The sequence below is a fragment of the Anser brachyrhynchus genome (genome assembly GCF_964034855.1).
Source record: "Anser brachyrhynchus genome assembly, chromosome: 2".
Classification (NCBI taxonomy): Eukaryota; Metazoa; Chordata; class Aves; order Anseriformes; family Anatidae; genus Anser; species Anser brachyrhynchus.
In genome coordinates this window covers 153,741,711-153,766,460 of record NC_137695.1, presented here as the reverse complement: position 1 = coordinate 153,766,460, position 24,750 = coordinate 153,741,711, and the positions used below count along the sequence as shown (strand labels likewise).

General features: G+C 42.3%; 1 long non-coding RNA gene across 2 annotated transcripts; it reads right to left on the bottom strand.

The window, feature by feature from the left end:
- Nucleotides 1–1,595: 1,595 nt before the first annotated feature.
- Nucleotides 1,596–22,447, bottom strand: LOC308189233. Of its 2 annotated transcripts, none has more exons than XR_013946171.1 (3): nt 21,586–22,447; nt 7,281–7,408; nt 1,596–6,509 (listed from the first exon to the last, which is right to left on the bottom strand). It is a non-coding gene; the product is annotated as an uncharacterized lncRNA (long non-coding RNA). The 2 variants fall into 2 exon arrangements; XR_013946172.1 differs by lacking the exon at nt 21,586–22,447 and adding an exon at nt 7,518–7,602.
- Between the last annotated feature and the right edge of the window lie 2,303 nt (nt 22,448–24,750).

Sequence of the window (24,750 nt, the reverse complement as noted above, 5' to 3'; positions counted from 1 at the left end):
TGCCTTCTCCAGCAACTGAACTTTAAGTAGCCTTGGCATGGATTCAGGCATCAGCTTTGTTTCTTATCATGTTCTGAAGCCCTCTAAGTGATGGATGCTATTACTGTTCTTGCATCCCTTTCTTTTGGGGGGTAGGGTGTGTGTGGGGGGGATGTTCAAAGGTAAACTGTCAAGTTAAACTAAAAGATTTTGCAAATAGTGGGCAGGAAAAGAAAAAGGGAAAAAAAATATATAAAAATTTACTCCATCATATTATTTACAAAACAGGAGATCTGCCTAGCATGGAGTAATGGTATTAATACAAGTGCACGTGCCTGTGCTGAAAGGGAAAGGTGAGACCAGTAGGTGACTGAAGATTAAGCATCAGAGTGGAAACAAATTCAAATGGAACTCACAGGTGTGAGGAATGGATAAACCCTTCGGGATTTGGTGACTCACATGGGTGGAGCTTCATTTTTCTGGGTGGGGGTGCAGAGGAATTAGAGCACTTTTTCCTCCCAGCATGGTGCTAGTATTTCTAGTCCCAAGTGGTCCCACAAGAGAGAGAGCAGGGAAAAAAAGAGACACCACCTTGTGAGACAAACCATATGTTTTTATATTTATTTTTGTTCTCTCTACCCTCTCCTTTCCCCTTCTATCATGTTGTCAGCATCAACATTCATGTCTATATCCCCTTTTTTTGGGAACTTGCTTTGTACCAGGCTATTTTACTTAAAGGTTTCTCTAGCTTAACAGCCTGGCTCATTACCCATGTTTAAGACTGGAGTCATACGGTTTGCCCAGTGGCATCTCCCTTCCCCTCAGTTCCCCCGCCCTGCTTAAAGGTTTCTCACTGCCGATCCAGCGGACGTTTCCAACCCAGAGCACAGCACAGACCTTGTGTGAATTACATACTGCAAACACCGCCGTTCAAGAGAGCTACAGCATATGCTGACTAGCTGGAGTTCGGGGTTAGTTGACAGGAAACGTCTTGACGAAGGACCTCTCCTTTTGACAGCCTGCTGTTTTGTGTCTGCTCTCGGGGATGAACAGCAGCCCCAGCCCAGACAGGGCCCCTCTGTCCGACCGTTGAACCAGGCTCCTTGCTTGTTTCCAGTTGCTTTGACTAGACAAGAAACAGTGGAGCTAATGGACAGAAGGGGATATTAATTTGCATTTGAATACAGCCCAACACAGTTACTCAATGTTACTGCTGGGTAATGGGAAAATTAAGCTAAAAGGGAGTTAGCATATGGAAAAGAAATGTAGCTGATGCTGAGAAAACAGACCGCAGTTGCAGTGAATTAGTGTCCACAGCTGTTACACAGGATGCCTTGCTGCTCTCGGGGCAGGTAGCATTGCAAAAGTAAATATTCCCTTTTACACACGTTATTATACCGTGCAGAGTGCCTGGAGAAATAAAATCAGCTGAGAGGAATTTAAAAAAAAAAATGGGGGAAAAATTTACGGTGCTGCAATTGTAATAGTCTGGTGGTGAAAAAGCCACAGAAGCAAAGGAATGCAACAGGAGAGATCCTGCCATTCTTAGAAAAACAATAAAAAGACGTATAAATGTTTCCTTCCACTTGTGGTGGGCCACCACCATTTTCCAGGAGCGAGTCTGGTTAATCGCAGCAATTCTGCCTGAGTCAGAGGGAGCCTGGAGTTAAATCTTTACGTGTGTTTGTGTGTGCTCCCCAGGCCCTGAGAGCAATACGTGGTCACTGTCACAGAGATACCGCTTTCTTTTAGTCCACCTCTTATCAGGTCTGAGTTTCCTTTCCTGCTCACAGTGACACCGTGAGATATCTGTTATCCCAGAGAAATCGGTGGGAGGTTTGGAAGGGTTCACACAAGCAGATCTTGTACATCTCCAGGTTTTTCTTTTCATTCAGTCCTCATTTGGTGTGTAGCATTCATTGCTAGATCCTGCTGCAGCACGGACTCACTGCAGAGTAACATGGAAAGGGGCAATGCCTTTTCCCTCTTATCTTTAAATTCCCTTTTAATTCTTTTTTTTAATTATTATTTATTTTTTAAGGGACATAATTTCCCTTTTGAAAAAGCTTTAAACATATGCAAGTCCATGAACAGACACCCTCACCCCTTTTCTTAGAAGACAAACTAGAGTGTTGCTTTTCCAAGCTGGCTAAAATTTGCATCGATAAGCCAACCTTTTCTAAATGTGCCAAGACCCCCCAGTGCTCAATATAGTCAACAAAAACTTTCAGTACCCTTTGAATTTTGCCACACATATTCCAGAAAAATAAACACTTATGGAGATGATAGATTTTTATTTCGTTTCAAAGGAACATCTAGAATTTAGTTACATATCTGCCGGCAGTACTGGTGCATGGTTAAATATGTTGCAAGCTTTGAACTGCTCAAGCATGACTTCAGAACGATATTATTGTCTGTGCCTCTTATTGGATACATCAGATGAAACCCACTTCAGTCCTTTGCTTGGTTGCTGGTCTCATTAGAAAAATATAAACTTTTTTATCTCTTTCACATCTAGTAGTTTTGCTTAGGTTATTTTTGTTATTGTTATTATTTTATTTTTTTCTTTGTTTGTGGGTTTGTTTTATGTGTATGTGTTTTTTTTTGTTGTTGTTGATTGTTTGTTTGGTTTTGTTTTGTTTTGTTTTGTTTTTTTTTAACTGATCTTTTACTTCTGAAGCCTGCTCCATGCTGTTCTTCAACCAGTGTTATTATTACCAAATTCTTTCTGAGTGTTCGCTACCTTCCTCATAAATCATTACATTCCCATTTAGCAAATTTAATAACAGGATCTGGTTTCAATCCTCCTTGCACAGAGAAGCCACTTCAGCTTTTCATTTGGACAAGGAACTTGATGGAATGTGCCTGGTGCGTGCCAGGGCTGCAGGGACATGGGCCTGCCTCACCTCTGCTGCTGGAGACAGAATGGTAAGGGATGGAGAAAGTTTAAAAAATAAATAAAAAAATAACAATAAAAAATGGGGAAAAAAGATAAAATAATAAAAAAAGCTTTTTCCATCAGGCGTAAGAGAGAGAAGAAACATTCAGGTTCCAAACTGAAAATTATGTAAATCCTGAAAATGTATAAAAGGTTGGATTTTTAGTAATTATGGTGCATGTATTGAGACGTTTATATACCAAACCAGCACACTCACTGTGTTTTACATTATCTGGATGTTTAACCTCACCTGCAAACCCTCCGAAAGGAAAACATACCATCACTGTATGGATGCAGAGCAGCAAAAGGCTGTAGGAGCAGTTTACACCTCGGTCACAAAGTGTAGGTATGAGAACAAGTGCCTTCAAGGTGAGGAGCAGGAAAAATTCAGGACCAAAGCTACTCCTTACTGAACACCTCTCCCATTCCAGGTACCCAGCCATCGCTCACTGCAGGTGATCACTATTCATGCATTACGGGTATGTGCAGGTTTATAGGTATTTACTGAGCCATAGCTGAAATACATCCACTCATTTGTTTACCCCACAATCGTATTTTCAGGTAGATGTTCCTCTATAGTTAGTTTACACCTGAATGCAGGCATTTATATAGGCTTTGCACTTGTGCTAACGTGTCTCGATTTCACCCATTCGATGCCTGGCCTTGGCTTTAGCTGATCCTGGCACAGAAGCCCCATGGGAGCTGGTGAGGTCCCCAGTGCTGCCCCAGCTGAACACCTCACCCCCTTGGATGTATTTTTCCCACTTTGAGCTAGGCAGTTTAATGTCCCAACATCTTCCTGAAGTAAAACTCAGGGGATAAGGGAGATAATCCCTCATATAAGTGTGCAAAATGTGCACCATTAGAACACAAGGACAGGATAGTGTTTTCTTATTAAAACTCTCATCATAATGAAAACGGATTATTTACTTTGTAACCGTTAATGGTTTCCCAGAAAGCAGTTTCGGGATATAATTTTCATTTTTCTTTGAACCAGACACATCCCTGACCACAGTTGTTCTTATAGCTCACAGATGTTGCTGCTTTCAGGCCACCACAGCAGGAGGGAACACCAGTGAGAGTGAGAGAGATGAAAATTGACATTTTTGCTGGTCAGAGGCTGGTGGAATTGCAGGTCTGGTGACTATTGGCAAGACCAGATCTCACCTGAGTATGCAGGTGTTTGGCTTGCTGAGGACATGCTGACAACTCCATTCTGTGCCGCCGAAGATGACATAGAAAAGTAGAAAGTGGGAAGTCCCTGACCAGGTGGGTTTCACCGTCGTGTATCAACATCATACAGCTGCCATTTAAACTCCAGTCATATCCAGGGTTTAAGGGACGTGTTGGCATTAGAGAGTGAAATGACTTCATGTTTAATGAATTTATTGTGAAGTGGATTCAAAAGTGGAAGAACGGTCAGACCCAAAGAGTGGTGCAAAGTCCAGATGGAAGCCAGTAGCTACTGGTGTACCCCAGGGGTCAATACTGGGTCCAGTCCTGTTTAATATCTTCATTAATGAACTGGATGATGGGGCAGGGAGTATCCTCAGCAAGTTTGTTGATGACACAGAACTGTGAGGAGGGTTCAGCTGCCTTCCAAAGGGAACTCAACATGTTGGATGACAGGAACCTCAAGAAATTAAACAAGGGAAAGTGCAAAGTCTTGCACCTGGGGAGAAATAACCCCAGGACAAGCTGGGGACCAGCCAGCTGGAAAGCAGCTCTGCAGAAAAGCAATGAAGTATGAAAGCTCAGCTTTTCTCTAGACAACAGGGAAACCTTATCACATGCAAGGTCTTCTCTTTTCCTGATATGAAAGCAGCTCTGTAATCACAGCCTGGGTGACACTGCTGTGTCAGGAAAACCAGAACCTCAGAAGCTTTTTTCTAACTGTCCTAAGAAGGAACAAGATGGTGAAAAAAGTGACAGTGGTTCAGGAACAAAACTCATCTTTCAAGACCCTCTTAATTCCAGGGAAGCTTCATCTATATCTCTCCATGAGCATAGGCTGAAACTTAACATGAAGCAACACAAGAGAAAACAACCGTGCAAATTAATGTCAAGCTTCAATGCACTCATATGCACATATTTCACATGCAGTCCCAAGTGCAGCCCGTACTGGGGCATGGGTATACCTAGCCAGAAGAGCTGTTTTTCATCAGGAGCAAATTCCTGCTAGCTGGTAACAGCTGTCTTTTACCACCAGAAGGGATGGGGAAGGCACCGCTATTATTCCTAGATCTGGGCTGGTTGTCAGCTGCCTGCCTCTCTCTTCCCAGTGCTGCTCACACTGCACTGGTCAGACCCCATCAAGAGGTTTGATTCAAGCCAGCATGGTTCCTGACAGCCAGATGAACTCGTTAGGGGGCAGAGCACAGAGCTGCAGCCTTGTAGTATCTCAAAGACTGACTGTGAAAGTAGGCAACCACCGTCTAGCATTTTGTGCAAAGCTTGCTCTGCCTATTTCAGACATGTGAGCAGCTGTGTTCAATCATATCTGACTGTGATGTGAGCCCTCGAGTACACAAATGCCAGTGATGATCTGTGAAATTTTATCATGCAGTAATTGGCAGCGGAAAGCTGGCACTTTCTTGAGCTCAATTCCTTGAACTGACACATGGTCGTATAAGAACAGTCCCTACAGTAACGCACTCACATCAAAGAGCTGGGCATTGAAAACAGGCTGTGCCTGAAGCAAAGGAGAGAGGTTCAGTCTGGCCAGGTCATTCCTACTCCCAAGATTATAAAAGTTACTATATTTTGCCCAGGGTAAGGTGAACCTTTCCTTATCATTTGTCACTAGCCATGCTGGAGCCTACATCCTTGCTGTCCTCCTGGGTATCAAAGTCCCAACCATTTTGTGAGTATAGCAGTGAAAGGGGAGGTTATCAGAACCCGATTCTGACCTTTTCTGTAAATGTAGAGGGAATCAAGTAAGCTTTCAGAGTAAGCTGGCAATATAATAAAAACTTCAGTGGAGTTATGTTATTTAAAGGTAAGGGAAATTTATGATACAAATGAAGAATTAGTGGAGAATTTTATTTCATGAAGGTGGCCCCAAGTCATTGGGGTGTCCCTTCCAACTTCTCTTGGCATTGCCGCTGTACCCAGTCTTACACCAGCTCAGCAAAGCCTGGGCCACAACTTCCGACCTTGCTGCTCTGGCAGGTGATTCAGTATTTAGATTTTCTGTAATCCAGATGTCCCCAAGATGTGGCCTGTAGTCAATGCACAGCTTTGTGAAGCCCTTGCAAGGTGCTTGCAGCCATTTGATTCTCAGTTCAGCAGCATGCTTCCAGCCTTCCCTGAAGTCTCAAGCCAGCCCCAGCTCTTATGGCACAGAAGTGACTAGGTGCCTGAGCCCTTATAAGACTTAGAGATAAGTTTTTCTCTTCCACATGGTAAAAGTTGTTGCATTTGTTCCTCTTCTCTGTGCTCTTTCCATGCAATCTGTTCCATGGAGACAGGACGGTTGGGGAGGTTTCAGGGGGATGCTCTTCCTCACTTCTTGTCACTCACAGTGTGAAAAGCTCTACAAATCCTGCCATGAGCACATCTCTCACACCTCAGTTCATCCTTTTCTGAGTACCTGCAGGTGACAGAGACAAGTACTTACACAGGACACTCTCCCACCAGAGTCTGAACCACCCTTTTGGCTCAAAGGTCTGTAAGGTGTGCAACTGTGAGATTTTTTTTCCTTACAAATTCAAGCCCAAATTAAAAGTAGAGGTCCTGTAAGACCATGCAGTGCCCAAACTTTTGATGTGTGAAATGTGTCCTTGTGTGAACTCTGTGGCTATTCAAACCTGCAAAGGTTTTGTTCATTGTATTTATCTGAGAGAGCTGTGAGAGCCTATCCCTGTATCCTGCCTGCACAGCTCATAGCCCTTCTGAGAGCTCATTAGGCAATTGAATTTCACATAGGACCTGACCAAAAGCCCACTGGAGCCAGCAAATGATTTCCAATTGATCCAAGCCCTTGAACTGCAGTGGCACAGGCGAAGCAAATTGTGCAAACTTTCTGCTTTCAACCCATCAGGATGCAGTATTTGAATTTTTCTACTTTTCCTCTTTTCTTTTTTTTTTTTTTCTTTTTTTGACTTTGAAATATTTAGACAGATTTTCCCTCTCTAAACCTGTTTGCATTTCTGAATGCAGTTACTAGTCAGGGAGAAGAAGAGTGGTAGGAAGGAAGCAAGGCAAAATGGTGAATGGGACTGTAAATAGAGCTTTTTTAACACACCAACAGCCAGGAGAGAGAGAGTGAACCACAAACAATTGGCAAAATAATTACAGTATTAAAAACAATAGCAAGAAATCATAATATATTATGGCTTTACAATTAAATAGTAAATTTTACCTGATGAGCTCCTTGTGCTTTATGAACTTCAATTAAGTAAATCTTCTTCATTCACATAACACATGGGAGGCAATCTTCAGAGTCTCCAGTGAGTGCAGAAGCTGGGAGTGCAAACCACACTGCCCTACCTGAAGAAATAAACACTTTGCTTTGGAAAAGCGTGCTTGCTACACTTGCTCTGGCAAAATTCTTCCCCATTCAAACAAAAGAGTAGCTGAGGCAATGAGATTAATTTACCTGAGCTTAGTCAGGGCAGTTTAAGGTGAGAGAACCTGAATTTCTTAAGCAGCAGCTGGCAAAGACTGTGAACAAATTGCAGCTGGAAAAGGAGGAGAAGCAAAGGTTACACGGATGCTGCATTAACTACATCATCCAGCTTTTCTGCCTCCTGTTTGCCTGTTTTTCCTTTTGCCTGATTTGTTGAACCAGGAAAAACAAATGAGTTTTCAGCCTGGAAGCAGACTTAGTTTTTTAAAAAAAGGAATTTTAAAATGTCTCCTCTGCACAACTTAAAACAACATCACCGCCAATAGACTGGGAAATAAATGCTCCTCTATGTGTATGCCAGCTGTCGGGCTTACACTAAACAAAGTTCTTAATTAGTGGTAATGAGCTGGCAAACTCCAGAAAGTTCATAACCAAATATTTTTTTTTTATAATTATAATCACTTAAAAACAATAGCGTATTACAAATGATGACTAACAAGGACAATGCAAATATCAACTAGAAAATATAGCTCTAATCATCATAACTTCCCTTAAAGCACAAATCATTGCAAGTTCAATTTCTGTTGGGGGAAAAACTAAAAGCTAGGGACAGACAGACAAAAAAGTGCTGTGAAAATAAAGAGCAGAGCCATTCTGCTTCCCATACAGGATTCTGAAAAGATGGCCCAGAAATTAATGAGAAAATGCCATGAATTGTCGCACAAAGTGATGGTCCCTATGATGCTGCGCTTGGTAACCAGAAATCACCTGCACTTTCAACTCAGGACTGGGGGAGGCAGGTGAGTGGCCTGTGCATTGGTGTCACCACCTTGCAGTGAGATCCAGTTGCCTTAACATGGGTAGCTAGTGTCATTTTAGACAACTCAGAATATTAGTCCTAATTTTCAGCTATTTCAGGCTTATTCAATTACTCAACACATCCACACAAAACTGGCCAAGAGGACATAGGGCCCATGGAAAAGCTATGGTCTTGTAGAAGTGCAGCTGGAAGGCAGGTGGGAGAAAAAGGGAGTAAAACTACATTAGATGCTTGTATTTAGACATCTGGAAAAAAAAAAAAAGCAGGAAAGGTTTCAGGTCCTATCAGCCTTGTGCTGGCCCTGCAACCCCACACCCTGACTGCCTCAGCATGGACCTTTCCCACAAGACATTATCTGGAAGTTGCCTCGTGGAGGTATTTAAGGCAAGAACAAATAGGTTGTATATTCAGGCAGGGCCACAAGTTATCTGCCTGCTCATTGTCTTCTTAAGAAGGAGAAGAAAGGACTGTGCTGGCATTTCTCTGTGGAGGGTGCACCCTTCAGACCGGGAGGCAAGTGAGCATATCCAAGGGAGATTGCAGCACAGAGCAGCAGGGCTCTCAAGGAGCAGCATCTCTGGGTTCACTAAACCTGAAGAGTTTGCATGTGGGAGGTGATACTGAAGGCAGGAGAGGGTCTCAGGTTTCCAAAGGGGCAAGTGCAGCGATAGAAAATTATCTGTGGTCTCTCTTCAACTTCTGTTACATTATTGGCAATACTGAAGATTTGAAATTTTTAGATTATTTTTGTGGTGTTCATTTGGGGATTATTATTTTTTGCCCCAACCTTGAAGGGCACAGTAGAAAACTATCCCTGTAGAGCACAAAGTGAGCATTATAAAAACACTTCGCTAAATGGAAAATATCAACCTGCAAAGCCATGGAGAAAGATGTCTCCCATCCATCATGGTGACACTGCTGAAGGCCAAAAGAGAGATGTTTGATTTAGCTCCCTGTGACAGCAGTCTTTCAACCCGTGATTCTCTGCCACATTGCATGGAAATCTAAAAGGTAACTGGCAGCACAGGCATCACTTATAGACACTCAAGCACAAATAAAAATGGTGAGGGGGGGGAAAAAAAGCATAATCGTAGTTTACAAAGGGGTGGGGAGGGATGTGAATTATTCTCCCCTTAGTATTTACGGAGAATAGAACTGCCATTTGTGCTGCACCAACAAAATGGGAAAGCAGGGTCTACGCTCAGCACCAGAAGCTTGCCTTCTCTATCATATCTGGGTAGTTTCAAGGTGGATTTAACCAGGGACTAGGGATGGTGCATCTCTCCCAGTGCATGTATGTGTGCATGTGGAGGGTTGTGTGTCAGGGCAGGAGCAAACACCACCCTCTCTCCTGATTCCAAGCAGTTTCCTTCCTTGCATCCATATCTAAGCAGCACCTTAAAATCAGCATTCAGCATCCTCAAAAAAATTCAAGTCTTCCAAAAAACAGTACAAGATAAAAAAAAAAGTTACTTTTTTACCCCTTTTACTTTCTGATCCTTTTTGCCATGACATGAATGAGTACCTCCAAGTCATTGACCACAGCATAATGTAGTTTAAAATATATTAGCTTACGTACTAATAGCAGTCTGGCTGCAGAAAAATTTTGGCACAGACAGAAAATCCCATTTGAAAAGCCTGGAAAATTAGGTCAGGCTTTGAGTTCTGTGCTGGCAAACCCATATTGCTGCTATACCAACCTGGCCAGCTGGAGGACAGGACAGCTTTAACTTCAACTGACGTGAAGTTGCCACCAGGCTGATAGGGTGGGTGTACAACTTCAGGCTGAGAAATTAATATATAACCTTCTCAAGAATACATTTAACTGACAGCCCACAGGAAACAGCAGCTGTATTATGGTGTTTATTCGCAATAAGACCTCTGGGAGTGTTAGGCACTTTGTATACACAGGGACTGTGATGGTTGGAGGTACCGTTCTGCCCACCTATCTCTATGGGTTGGTTGCAGATTAATTAGTGCAATTAAATTCTGCTCACTGGTAGCTCAAAAAATTTTCAGTGAGATTGGAGGATAGATTATCTACTCATCCAGGGCAATTTTGCAACTTCTCTTCGTGAGCCTGGATATATATTCGTGCTTACATGCCATATTTACATTGGAGAGCTATTTCAGAGGTACCCAGTCTCACCACACCCTGGACCAGGACACTGCTGTCTCTGGAACGGGACACTTTATAACCACTTCAGGAGAGCCTACCTAAACAAATTAGGCTTTCTGAGAAGCAGCTAGTTATTGGCCCAAGAAGGAGCTTAGAGCTTACACAACTCTTCACATCACCTTTAGACTCTGCATGGTGTTGCATGGCACTGGGTCGGTGTCCCAGCCCTCTTGGGCTCTTCCCATTGGGCTTTTTTGTGCAGCTTCATGCAAACCAAATGATATAACTCTTGTGGGGACTAATAACATGCAGGGAACTACAAAGTCAGGGAGGGACATTTTGGTCCAGGCAGGGCTTTGCACAGTGGCTGCTCAAGCCCAGACCAAGCTGGAGGAGCTCACAGTCAAGCATCAGCATCACCACCCCCTGATGCTGACATACGGTCAGTATTCTTTTGTACATTAATTTAGGTTGGTAGCTGGCAGAGATGTATCTGAATTACCATTTTGACTAGTCACAGAAAACATCCAGATACAAGTACTGTTGCTACATACCTGTGCTTTCTAAAACCTAAAGGACAGCGTGCAAAATCGCCTTAATGAAGAGAGACAACGATAAGATGTTGTCTTGTTTGCACACTGGCCAGCCGGGCTGGCTGTGTGGATAGTACCTTCCATATGGAAATACAATGACAACTGGTTTGAATGATGCCTTTTGAGGCTTTTTGCTAGCTGGAACAACTCCACAGCCTGATCAGTACCCAAAGCAAGGAAGGGACTGAATCATATTTGGGCTCCATGCATTTGTTCCAGGCTGAGAGTGAAGGAATTAAACAGCTACTGATATTCTGGCTGTAAAGATTTGGCAAAGCCCATGGTAAATAAAATCCCTGCAACCAATGGCTCCAGTACTGTCTCATCTGCATTAAGAAATGAGGCTGGTTCTTGTCACTAGAGTGTCCCTTCAGCTCTTTTGCCTTTGTTGTTGTTGCCTACATATAAATGAGGGTGGGAGTAGAACCTCTGACCTTTTTTTTTTTTTTTCCTGCTTCTTGTATTAAGCTTCTGCTGCCACAAACCATCATACACTGATGAAAGACAAAATGAACAACTCTGAAATGCAGTTTAACTTGGTCAGAAGCCAAAAGGCAAGGAGAAGTAGAGCCAAAAAACTTGAATATGCCTGGAAGAAATGACCTTTTTTTTTTTCTCTCTTTTTTTTTTTTTCCAGAATTCCACTCAGTAATCCTATCATTATTAAAACAAAATGCAATGTCATAACATGGACCTTGTTGGTTTTCATATATGATTTCATAAAAATGACAGAAAATGCAGCTTATGATGTCTTTTAAACAAATAAACTATTTAACTGCCTCAATAACATTTGGAAATTTGAGATAAAGCCAAAGCCCCATGTCTTATATTAACAAATTACTAGCTCCTAAAGCAGGCCTGCATAGCCCATTGTGCAATTAGTGACAAATACAGTGCCTGTGACATATTTAGAGCATGGAAAATAGAACTGGTCTGTGTGATGTATGATGACTGGATAATGATTGTAAGTGATGGTCTGTTTGTACATCTGAACAAAGCAAAGAAAGCAATTAGCCCTTTCCATAAGCCCTCCATCACTGATAGGTTGTCACGCTTCTTTTAGCCTGCCTGGGACAGAGGAGTGGAGAGGAAAAAGAAAGACAGGGAAAAGTGGGGAGGAAGATTATTCCTGGCTGGGTGACCTGGGTGCCATATTCTGTCACCTGCTTTTTCTATTTCAGAGTCTCTTTACCATCCCATTTCATCATTTGATATCCTGCCTCTCTATTAGTCCCTTAACCAGCTCCTTGGAGATCAGCATGTCTGATCCACGTGTCTTGCTCCAGACAACCTCCTTCCTGCACCTCTTTCTCCTTAGTGGCCTTATTCATGTGCCAAACGAGATAGTTTTATGGAAGAAAGCAGCGTAAAAACTAGAGAGCTGTTTGCCCCTTCTTGCATCTTCTTCCCCAAAAAGGAGAGAGGAAAAAAAAAAAAAAGAAAAAAGAAAACAAAAGACCAAAAAAAAAAAAAGTGAACTATTTCAGAAGAAATAGAGAAAAGATCAAAGAACAGATCCACTGCGCACATGTAAGTAGACATTGTGTGTGGTTCTGCCCCCAAACCATTCCTTCCTTAGGTAAGTTACAGTGGACCTGGAATATGTTCAAGGGGAAGGAAAATGGTGATTTGAGGAAATGGATGGTTTCTGTATGAGGAACAACTGAGGAGATTAACACTCACCATGCTGCAAGTGGAGATGAAACAGTTTAAGGAAGAAGTATGAGAGAGGTCCATAAAATCATGAGGCCCAGAGTTTTTGTGACGAGAGAAAAAATTGTTCCCTGTCCCTAGTGGACAGCTAAGGGGTTTCATATAAACCAGCTGGCAGGTCCAGACGAAACTCAGTCAAAACAAGAGGATTCAGACATGCCAGTTAATCCATGGAGCTCACTGCTGCTGCCGTCTCCCTTTCTATCTTTTTCAATATTTGCTTTCAGTCTTGTACTAATTGGCATTAGTATATGAGGCAGTATCCTAGAAACATACCTGCACACACTCTTTACAACAGCTGTAATCCACGAGTTGTTTGTGCCATTCTGTATACATCGTAATTGCCGAAGATATTGGCCTGACTCACAGGAGCTGACACGAGTTTCACACCATATTCCCCCTTCTGCTCAGCTCAGGAGGGAAGCTGTGATCATCATGGAATCATTCAGGTTGGAAAAGACCTCTAAGATCATCTAGTCCAACCTTTAACCTAGTACTAAAGTCCACAACCAAACCACACTACTTAGTTCTACATTTACACGTTTCCCAAAGACCTCCAGGGATGGTGACTCAACCACTTCCCTGGGCAGCCCGTTTCAATGCTGCAAAACCCTTTCTGTAAAGAAATTTCTCCTAATCTCCAACCTAAACCTCCCCTGGTGCAACTTGAGGCCATTTCCCCTCGTCTTATCACTTGTTTAGGTTGACTGGGAGCTTACTTCTGAACCGAGCTTGCCTGCAGTGCTGGACTGGGATTCAGGTATTTCAAGTATGTTATCTGTAGCCTTGCTCTCTTGTCTCTGAGTATATCAGTATCTTTCTCAGGGTCACTGGGTTGCCATCACAGCCTATAAATTCTGCAAAACTATTTTCTTCCCCTGACATACAAAGAGCCAACACTGTAGAAACTCTGGGGACAGTTTCTCCTCTGGAAGTGAAGAGGAATGGGCACAGGCAGCGAGACTGGCATAAGAACATCTGAGAGGGATTTGCAGATTTTCACTCTTGTTACTCAAAACAGCATGAAAAACAACCTCCTTTAATCTTTAGTAAAGAAAAAGCTGGCTGAGGACTTCACAGAGAAATGCAAAATGCTGAAGGATATCATGGAAATAAATGATACATTTAACCTGGGGTCAAACAGAAGAGAGAAAGAATGAGCTTCAGATAAGAGAGCAGCAGGTAGGAGGGAATGTAAAATATGAGGGGAAAACACAGGGCTAGGATAGAAACAAACAGTAAAAATGCCTTCTTTGTTCTGTGGCTTCCAGTTCTGATTGGCTGGTTGGGCATTTTTGTAAAGGAGGTTGTACATGCTTTAGGTTTGAGGGGGCTTGTTTGCTTGGTTGGTTTTGTGTGTGTTTTATTTTTGTTGTTGGTTTGTTTGTTCCAAGGAATAAAGCAACTTCTGTGAAGTGGTAGATGAACAGTTTTTTTGAAGTATATCTGATGCTTATTTGAAGGAGAGGGGGAATTCCGTGGATTTTCATACAACAAATAACAAATTAAATAAAATAAAACTTCTGTAGATTACAGCAGCTCAGCTCCATCAGACACCTTAATGTCTGTGCATATGATCATTAAAACCTTAAAATATAATGCATGTTAATTTATGTTAGTCAAAATATTTTCATTGTGTCACATTTGATTCTTATATCCACCTACCTGCTACCCAGTGATTTTTCCTTCTCTTTTGGCAGGAAATGGGAAATGATATCTATTAACTTTTACTGACATGAAGGGGGAAAAAAAAAAGTTTCATGATAAGAAATAGGGCAGGTCTTTTTTTTCCCTTCCTTGTACAGTGAAAGAATTAATTATTATAAAATACACCAGAAAGAACTACTTATTCTTTGCCACTTCAAATCTCAGCATCTTGTCGGGTCGCTGTAGGGTCAAGATGTGGAGATGGCATGCACATAAACCCAGGTGATGCGGTCTGGTTGGGCTAGGACTGGCTCTGGAAGTTGTCAGGTTCAGGAATGAGTTTGTTTTGAGATGAGGATTCTGCTCGCACCAAGGACTCAGCAGGAATGTGGGAGTTCACCTCTCACACACAAAGTGCTGCCGACAGGAATGTTTCCTGCATCTTGCTTCTACTGCCTTCCACTGAGCTTACAGTAACATCTTTATCCTCTGGTTTGAGAAGGAAAACAACAAAATCCACTCGTTGCCCTTACCAGCCATGTTTGCCCCAATTTTGTCCATGGTGCCCCCCACCTCACCCAATGAATTTACTAGTTTAGTGCAGAAGCTACTGTGCAAAATTTCCTTATATTAGTTTTGCAACAGTTCAGCGAAGTGGCTCTAATAGCCCCTTCTGGCCTTTGTGTTTGTACTTCTTTGAATATTTGCCCCTGCAGTCGTACGCAAACAGGTCCAACAGAAAGAGGGTTGGAAACCAGGAGTCCCTTCATCCTGTTCCATTCACAGACCATCAGGTCAGCCCTTTCTCAGTGTCTATTATTTACCATATATAGCCCAATTTTCAGAATAGAAAGGCAAAGTCATACCGGAGTCTTTTACCAGTTTATCAATCCTTTTAGCTTTTTCCAGTCCTTTATGCTCAAGCCTGTCAGGTGATTCCACTGAACCAAAGCCCAGTGAAGCTAAGACCCCTGTCTCAGAAATCTAAGTATTTCTCTTGCTCCTTTTTCGCTTTTTCAGCAGCAATTAAAGGAAAAAAATGTCCCCTTATTACAGCCCCATCACCTGCTGAATCATCAGTCGATATCCTGCCTGTGTGGGGGAGGTTTTTTAAAAATACTAGACTCATTAATCCCTGACCTAGTGATTTATATTGTGATCCTTGGTGGGAAGAAAATGCACTGAGGTCGCAAAGTGGGGGACTGAAATCAAGAGTGCATTGTAATAGAGTGAGCAAATGGTACCCTAGATGATAGAAAACTGCAGGCAGGAGGAAGGGAAATATCAGGTCTGTGTGAAATATGCCAATTTAAATTCTCACAATTTTGACAGATCAAAACCCATGAGGTTTTATATGAGGTGGTTTTGTGTTTTCAGAGGTCTTGCTTAAGTCACAGGCAAAGCCCAGCATTGCATACACAGCCTGGTGGACTTGCCAGATGCTTATATGAGCTAGTGAGACTAACCAAGCACTTTCATTTCTAAGATGCTCTTCTTACTTGCACGTGGATATTTCCTGCAGATGACTGGCTTCCAAAGATTCTCTCATCCAAAGGCTTCAGGTGACAAGCAATAGTCTCACTCACCCATCTGAAGGCACCAGCTAGGTTAAGTTTTTTTTTCAAGCAAGGTCTTTCCAACTAATACATGCTCAGCAATGTAAATCTTGGCAGTCCTCCTCCAGGCTCTGCCCATGGGTGGGTACCACTGAACATCAAACAGACCACCTCTTCAGGAAAAAAAAAGATGAATAATCCAGTTTTTAACCTCAGGGTTTCTTGAAAATCAGCTTCTTTTCTTTAAAATCCTTCTTCAGGATGTTCAGAGCGTGTGGGCCTGGTGTGCTCTTTGCAGACTGGGATCTGTTCCACGTTCTTGTGGTGTATGGTTAAGCACCCAAAATGCCTCCCTATGCACTTTGTGTTTGCCAAAAGGGCCCTCACAGAAGCAGTTTCCCCTTTCTTAGCATCAGGTTGGCTCGAGTCACAGTCAGCACTGGAAAAGGGAGTTATGGTGAGGAGAGAAACGTCCTCTGAGTGCCTACCAATGCCAAGCTCTGCTGCACTTTGCACAAACCAGAGCTGGTGTGACTTCAAAGACTGAAAACTGTCCTGAGGTCTAATGCATTTATCAGGTGTTTCCCTGGATAAGTCCCTTCTCTCTCAACTCTTTAAGAGTTTCCTTGGCACCAGATAATAGTAGAGCAAACCCCATCTTGCCTATGCATGTTCGGTTCAGATCAGCTGAATTAACTTCTCTTAATTAAGACAGTTCCTACTCTGCCAATTGCCTCAGGATTTTTACATCCTGCAAACCCCAGCTGCAACATGCAGTGCGGCTCTAAGCACACGAAGAAATATCAGCTGAAACTTGCGGCTAAAAGTAGGCAGGAAACCTTTGTGGGAATAGGTTTCATATTTTTTTGCAGACCAATTTCTCCAATCTTACTGCTGGTAAATCTTCAGGGAAATATTTGTCTTCATTTTCAGCTTCTTTAAAAGGAAAGTTTTAGTTGTTTCCGCTTCTTTTCACCCTTAGGTAATCTTATGGTAAGTGAGACAGTAAAGTTCAAGCTCAGTCTGAGACCAATCCAGAGAAGCACTTAACAGTGTGAAACGTCCTACTGACTCCCAGAGGGACTGCTTGAATATGTCAGCGTGCGCTCACGCTTAAGTGCTTTGCTGCAGGGGAGCTTCTGATCCCTCCCTCTGAAAACCTCAGGACCTCAGGAATGTAGCCCAGGTGGGTGCCAATTTGACTCCGGGAGAGGCAGGAGAAAGCAGAGAGCTGCTTCCTCTCAGGGTGGTTGATGCAGATGCCCACAAACCAAAGGAGAGGTTTTGGGAGGAGCCCCCTGTGAACGCAGCGGTGGCACCAGCAGATGTGACTGCCCCGTCTCTGTTCCCCACTGCAAAGTCCAGGAGATCACTGCAAATCCGGTGGCACCACGGGATTAAGACGACAGCCCACGCTGCGAGGTACAGCTGATGAGGTACAGACATGTGGGCTCTTTCCCCGACCTTCCTACGCAGACAGGACACCAAATCCAGGCACGGCACAAATCTGCAGCTGTTCGCAGGGGTGTCAGAGTCCTTGAGCAGAGGCAGTTGTCAGCACCGTGAGTTGCAAAGCGGCGACAAGAGGCTGCTGCACAAATCTGCCTGGGATCTCTGGCTTGGAGGCCATGGTGCATCTTTGTTATATAACAGAGGCTTTTTTTTTTATGCAACTGCTCCTCCAGCACTGCCCGGCTATATCCGATTATTATGGAGGATGAAAAACATTGTTATTTTTAACAGCTGGATCAAGGCTCAATGGGCTTAAAAGAATATTTGGAAGCAGCTGCTTCCGTGAGGCTTCCCAGACAGTGGTGACCACTGCAAAAGCTGTTCGCCTCTGTTTTGGAGACTCTGCTTTTCTACACCGCTGATATTGCCTTGCACTCTCAAATGAAAGGCTGGGTCCTTTTTCCCTAAATGTTGTAAACTACTTGTTGCCATTCATCCAGACAATGCAACAACAGCTTTCCAAGAGGTATCTTTCTATCATATAAGGAAAAAAATAATAGCCGTGCTTCTGGAAGGGACTATCTCAGTGTGTAGCCTGCTTTTTGCATAGGACATCTATCACTAAGTGCCTGTTGTCAAAAGCAGTTCATACACTGTGCACTGTCAGCATTATTTATCAAACGTCCCATTCATTCTCAATTGCCAAGGGCTGGTGGTATTGTTACAGTAAAGAAAGAGAGTGTGATCCTTCCAACAGTGATATTCCTGGTGTTAGTTTCTGTGGTTAGACACTGCTGAGCATACCGTATGCAATTGCAATTTATAGTGATTTAGCATCTCCCCAGCTTAGGCAGAAATAGCTTGGGCTACTTCTCTGTTCTCGTGAGACCTCTAGGCACCCGGACCTATTAGAGGGGATCCAGAGGAGGGTCACAAAGATGGGCTGGAGCGCCTCTCCTGTGGAAATAAGCTGAGAGAGATGGAGATGTTCAGCCTGGAGAAGAGAAGGCTCCTTGGAGACCTTACAGCAGCCTTCCAGTACCTAAAGGGGGCTACAGGAAAGCTGTGGAGGGACTCTTTGTCAGGGGGTGCAGTGATAGGACAAGGGGGAACGGCTTTAAACTAAAAGAGGGTAGATTAGATATAAGGAAGAAATTCTTTACTCAGAGGGTGGTGAGGCACTGGAACAGGTTGCCCAGAGAAGCTGTGGGTGCCCCATCCCTGGAGGTGCTCAAGGCCAGGTTGGATGGGGCTTTGGGCAACCTGGTCTGGTTGGAACTAGGTGATCTTTAAAGTCCCTTCCAACCCAAACCATTCTGTGATTCTATGACCTGGGGGAGAGAAGAGAGGAGGGGGGAGGGAAGAAAAAAAGAAAAAAAAAAAAAGGAAAAGGAAGGAAAATAAAGGTCATGATTTGCCCTCATCTTTCCCAAATAAAAGCAGAATTTTCAACACAAGTTACTCAGCCTCTTGTGTTCCATCCAAAAAAGAAACCATAAAAGGGATTCTCATTCAAGATCTCATCCGTGAGTCCAAAACTCAGATTAAAACCCTGATCTTCCTAAAATTTTACGAGCTGGGATAGTGGCTTGTTCCACACATCAGACCGTGCAGATCCTGGCTGAGTTGTTCCATCCCTTGGAGGTGTCTGAAGGAAGTGGGCTGTCTCCATTCTCTGGCTCTAGATCAGCATCAACAAGGCAGGGAGTACTTTATTTTAATAAATCAGTATTTTCACGCATTTTAAGTCTCAAGCTATTCAGATTTATTAAACTGATTATTTATAGCCTTGCATGGCTGAATTCCACTTATTTTCTGTACTTTCTCAGGCCAGAAGTGGCTGTCTGACAAATACTGGGTAGTTAGAGCAGTCTGTGGGGCTTTACAGTCCTAAGCATCTGGAAACAATTCCAGTTATATTTCTGTTAAGGGTGGGATTCTCCTCATATACCTTGAACCAACTGAGAGCTGGCTGAGTGGTGTGAGCAAAGTCGAACTTTCCTTATTGTCAGTGCCTAGGAGAAATGTACCTCTTAGCAGAGGATGACTTCTCCTACCTTAGACATCTATTTTCGGATGGGGCAGCTAATCCAACACACGACTTGTAGTGACCACATCCAGTTAGTACAGGCTAGGTACAAATTTAGTTCTAGGTAGCTGAAGACAATTAAAATTAACCTCACATGGAAATTCAAAACAAACTCTCAGTTGTTTAAAGCAAGAAGAAAAATGCATTAAAATCAAATTTTGTCCTGAGTTGCATGTTACATTAGATTGAAATCTCACCAAGAGAGCCAAAATGTTTTCAAGCAGCAAAGCCTGAGTTTTTTAACAGTTGGTGTAACTTGACATTACAGTTTAATCACACACATCTGTGCTAGTCCATGTCTACAGCACTGTAAAAAGAAGGCTAAGAATGGTGCAAATGGAAAATGCATGGGAATGGCAGAGTGTGGAGGAATCAGCAGGAGCATACAGCAAGGACAGGGTTCTCAGAATGGACTGTGTATGGACTGTGTTAAAGATGTGAAGATTAGCAGGTCATCATGACCCCAGCGCATCTACCTGCAGCTTCTCAAGACACCCAAGCCTGGAGATGAAGAAGAGTAGTGACCTGAAGACGTGCAGAGTGGGTTAGGATGGAGAAAACGATCACTGCCAGCTCTGAAAAACTACAAAAATGCCTACTGGAAATCATGGTCACCCACCCAAGCAAAACCCAGGAGTCCTGAGGAGGTCTTGACAGCTGGTGTCACTTGCCGTCTATGTTATCACAGTGGACCTACCATCCAGACACAAACCTTGTGGTGCCTGGCTGCTGCTACCTGTGAGCATGAGAGGGAGTGTGAGTGAGCAAAAACTTTTTTCTTTCAGTTTATATTTTGCAAAAAAAGCACCTTTCCCCCTGAAAGGTCATGGATGTTGCCATGACTGTATCTGGCTTGGATATTCCCTTCACTTGTTGATGCTCTATTGCAACTGTGGTAATATACTCATAGGCTGGGTGCAAACTGCTAGTTTAGAGCAAGAGACTTTTTTTCTAAAGGGACACAGAATGCACATCCTGTTCCTGTGAACTATAATAAGCTAATTGAAGAGAACTGCTGTTTAGAGAAATATTTATTTCTTTTGGTTAAGTGGGGAACAAAAAATAAATAAAGTGTTAGAGGACTGTTTGTGCTATCTCAGAAATAAAGATTCGATGCCTGGAAATGACTGGTGCAACCTGCCACAAAGGAGATATATTCAGTCATTTCAGCAGAGTAAGATAATGATGAAGCTGATGTTAATTTAATCTTGTAATCACAGATTGTTTCAGGAACAGAATCATCTAAAATATCTGGTCTGTGTCAACTTGATGTTTACAAATAAACATTGAAGTGGAATTTAAACTCCATCTAAAATGAAATTAGAAGAGTCACCTCTGTGGTGCAGTGAATACACTGCATTGATCTCCAGCAAGCAGTTTCTCCTTTGGTAGTTTTGCACAAAAAGCTAATTTCAATATAACGCTGAGCAACATCAGCACATTTTAGATTCTTTGTTTCATCACACAATGTTATTTTTCTCAAACTGCAAAAAAATCCTGAGTTACATGCTTAAAATCATAAACTTATCTTTAAAATCTTGAAATTTTGGTCAGGAATTGCCAAAATGTGGTTTTAATGCAAATGTTACACCCTGTCATACTGTTGTTTGCCTTTGTGGATTACGGAGTTGATACTAAGGAAGGTGCCAGTATTCCAAATTGTTTATTTATTTTTATTTATTTATTTTTATTTTTATTCAGCTGACACCCTCAGATCTTCCCTCCAATCTGCATATATATTCACACAGGAAAAAATAAATAAATAAATCACTAATCTAAATCCTGATGCACAATGTTTTCATGGTTTCAAAAGAGTGACACTAGCTAATACCAGCTCATCACCAGTCATCCGTGGGTAGGTTCTGTTTGATGAGAAACATCCATGTCTCTAATCTCTCTCACACTCAAAACAAAAAAAAGTCTCAGAAAAATACTGGTTTCTGGACCTTTGATCAAGCCCCAGACAGCCAAAACCAGAGTGGGTGACAGCCTGTGAGGCACCTCACTGCCACCTTTCACGACTTCAGTGGCCATGCAAAAATCACAATTTCTCAAGGATTTATTACAATGGGAATGCCCTCACTGTGCATTGAGATCAATTGATCTCACCTTGCACATGAGAACTTGTTTTGTAACTGCTCCTCCTCCTTCTATTTATAGTGTGACAGCAGAGAAACCAAAATCCAGATGCTGTCGGCTTCATCTTCTATTGCCCCCATTTTAAACGACAAACCCCAGTTAAACATATTTTATATGTCTATGAGCTTTCTTTCAGGGCTTAGAGTCATAACCATTGGACAACATTTTGGATGAGCTTGCTCTGTGCTGTCCCCTGGGTGCAAAGCAGGTAGAAACCCAAATGGACGGAGATCTTCTCAATAGAGAACAGTCTTCAAGCTGAACGTGGCATGATTTCTCTTCACTTAAAACACTCACTTCTGTCTCAGCTAGTTATTCTGAGCTGCCCAGTGGATATCTAGCTATTACTTTCTGAACAATCTAGGGTAAAATATGTCTTATCCTCAATTTGGTTGCCAATACAGGCTGGAGGAATTATGTTGTGGTTTAATGCTGGTTGGCAGCCAAGCCCCACACAGCCGTTTGTTCACTCCTCCTCAGTGGGATGAGGGAGAGAATCGGAAAGGTAAAAGTGAGAAAGCCTGTGGGTTGTGATAAAGGCAGCTTGCTAAGTAAAGCAAAAGCTGTGCATGCAAGCAAAGGAAAACAAGGCATTCATTCACTACTTCCCATCAGCAGGCAGGTATTCAGCCACTTCCAGGAAAGCAGGGCTTTACTGGGAATACAAATGCCACCTCTCCGATCGTTTCCCCTCTTCCTCCTTCGCCCCACATTTGGCTGCTGATCACAACACCATATGGTATGGAATATCATTTTAGTCCCTTAGGGTCAGCTGTCCTGGCTGCGTCCCCTCCCAGCTCGTTTTGCACCCCCAGCCTCTCTGGCAAGGCAGCACAAGAAGCAGAAATGGCTCTGTGCAAGCACTCCTTTAACAACAACTAAAATATTTGTGTGTTATCACCACTATTTTCATCAAAAATGCAAAACATAGCATCATGTGAGCCTGCACAAGAAAATTAACTCTATCCCAGCCGAAAGCAGTACAAATGTATACCCCAGAAGTACTTGTTTCTTTCTCCATGCTGACTATGAAGGGAGTGTGACTCCAAAGCTGACCTTCTCAGGCAGACATATCTACTCTGCTGATGTCTTAAGGCAGGTGAGATACATGCCAGCTGTGGCATTACAGATTAGTGAACCCTCATTCATGATTTGTGTTGTCTTCAGCAGTGGATATTGCCAGAAAGAGACCAGGTCTGAATTCCCTCAGGCGCTGTACAAATAAAGTCCTTGCTTCAAAGCCTAGATCTGACTTATCTAAGGCAGACAAAGAAAAGGTAAACAAAGGTAAACAAAGACAAAAGATAAACAAAGCAGGTGGCCCAAGGTCACACTGTGGATTGTGGGCTGATTTGTCAGTGAACTGGCTGTGGAAAAGGACCTGGAGATGTATAAGCTTATTTAGTTTGTACATCAGCTTAGTAACAACGTACTTGACTTTTATTATTTATTTATTTATTTGTTCATTTTTTTTTTCTTAAGCATTATGGAAAGCCAAGCGTTTCAGATTGGTACTAAAAAATAAAAATAATAAAAAAAAAAATGTAGACTGATCTTACCTCTTCTGGCTGCTTACTCTGATGCAGCATCCTGGAAAATCTGCCAAGAAACAAAGCAAGAAAAACATCCACACCTAGTGTGTAATTTAGATAAGAAAGCTCCCATATACCTATTTTTCATCTCATATTGCAGCCAACTCTGAAATACAGTACATGAGGGAGTCACAGAGTAACCTACAAGACAACATGGCTGTACTTTGATGACGTGAACATAATTTATTTTTATTGTCCTAGACAGTGAAGTCCAAGGACATGACTTGTCATAAAATATAAGAATACAAGAGAAGAAACCAAAATGCACAACTCTTTCGATCTGGTGTATGAAGTGTATGCAGAATGCAATTTTTCAAGGGTATTACAGTGTAAAGAAGATCAAGGTCAATATCAGCATATGTTAATATCTTCTGCTAGAAAAGGAACAATTAGACATCCCAGATAGTAAAGACATTAAAATTTAAAACAAATAAACAAACAAAAACCTGCAAGAGCAAATGTTTGTCTGTGAATGTTATTTTGTTATTTCGCTAAAGACAGAAATACTGATGAGATGGTGGTTTGCCCTTTCCTGTAGAGCTGTATCCTATATTCCAAAAAGCCTGGCAATATTTAAAAGATTATTTTTCTTCTCAATTTCCTTAAAAACATTAAAAAATACACCTCTTCAAATAGGATTGGTGTTGAAATCATGTCCTTATCCCCAGTTACTTTAAGCCAAGTAACATTTCATTCACTGACTTGGATATTGATGTGAGCCCTTGACAATCAATACAGTCAAAACATTGGAGGGGAAAAATAAATAAATAAATAAATAAGAGATAAAGCTGTTTCCTGAGGAATGTTTAAAATGCTTACTGGATTACAGTTAGAAAGGCACAGCCCTTTCCTTTCAGCTTTCAGTGACCTAGCAAGAGACAGTTCCTCCTACAGGTTACTGTTCACAGGAACTTTCCATCATTTTTTTTTGTTTACTTTATAGTACTTTATTTTTAAAGAATTCCTTCTGAATTCAAAGTCTATATATGCACATCAGTTTCCCAAAGGAGGTCAGGAAACTGTGATAGAGAATACTGTCACTGGCAGTTGAAGCCCCTCAGTGTAGCATGCTATTGAACGCGATGATCTTAACTCTGTGTAAGGACTGTAAACTTGCTGGGAATGCTCACACTTGCTATCATAAGCAATCAACTAAAAGATAATGCTTAGGAAAACTGGAAAACAAGTGGGACAATAGCAACATAGGCTTCCTCAGACCTGGCAGCAAGCTGTTGATGTCTGTTAGTCACAGCATCCTTCAATAACATGGTGAGGTTATCTCTCTCCTAAAGGGACTTAGCCACATTGGTGCTATTGGTGTCAAGGAATTACATACTCACATGCCTGGAGGATCTGGACCATTCTGAACATTTAGCAATTTCTAAATGAGATCTTGGATTCATGACATTTTAATCTCATTAGCATTCACACAAGTAAAACCTTGTTCACAGCATTATGGGGGAAATTTTTAGAGACTGCCATCACATGTTTTCACTGCAGGCCTGGTTAAAGTAAAGAGGTGCAAGTGACACTTTTTTATTTA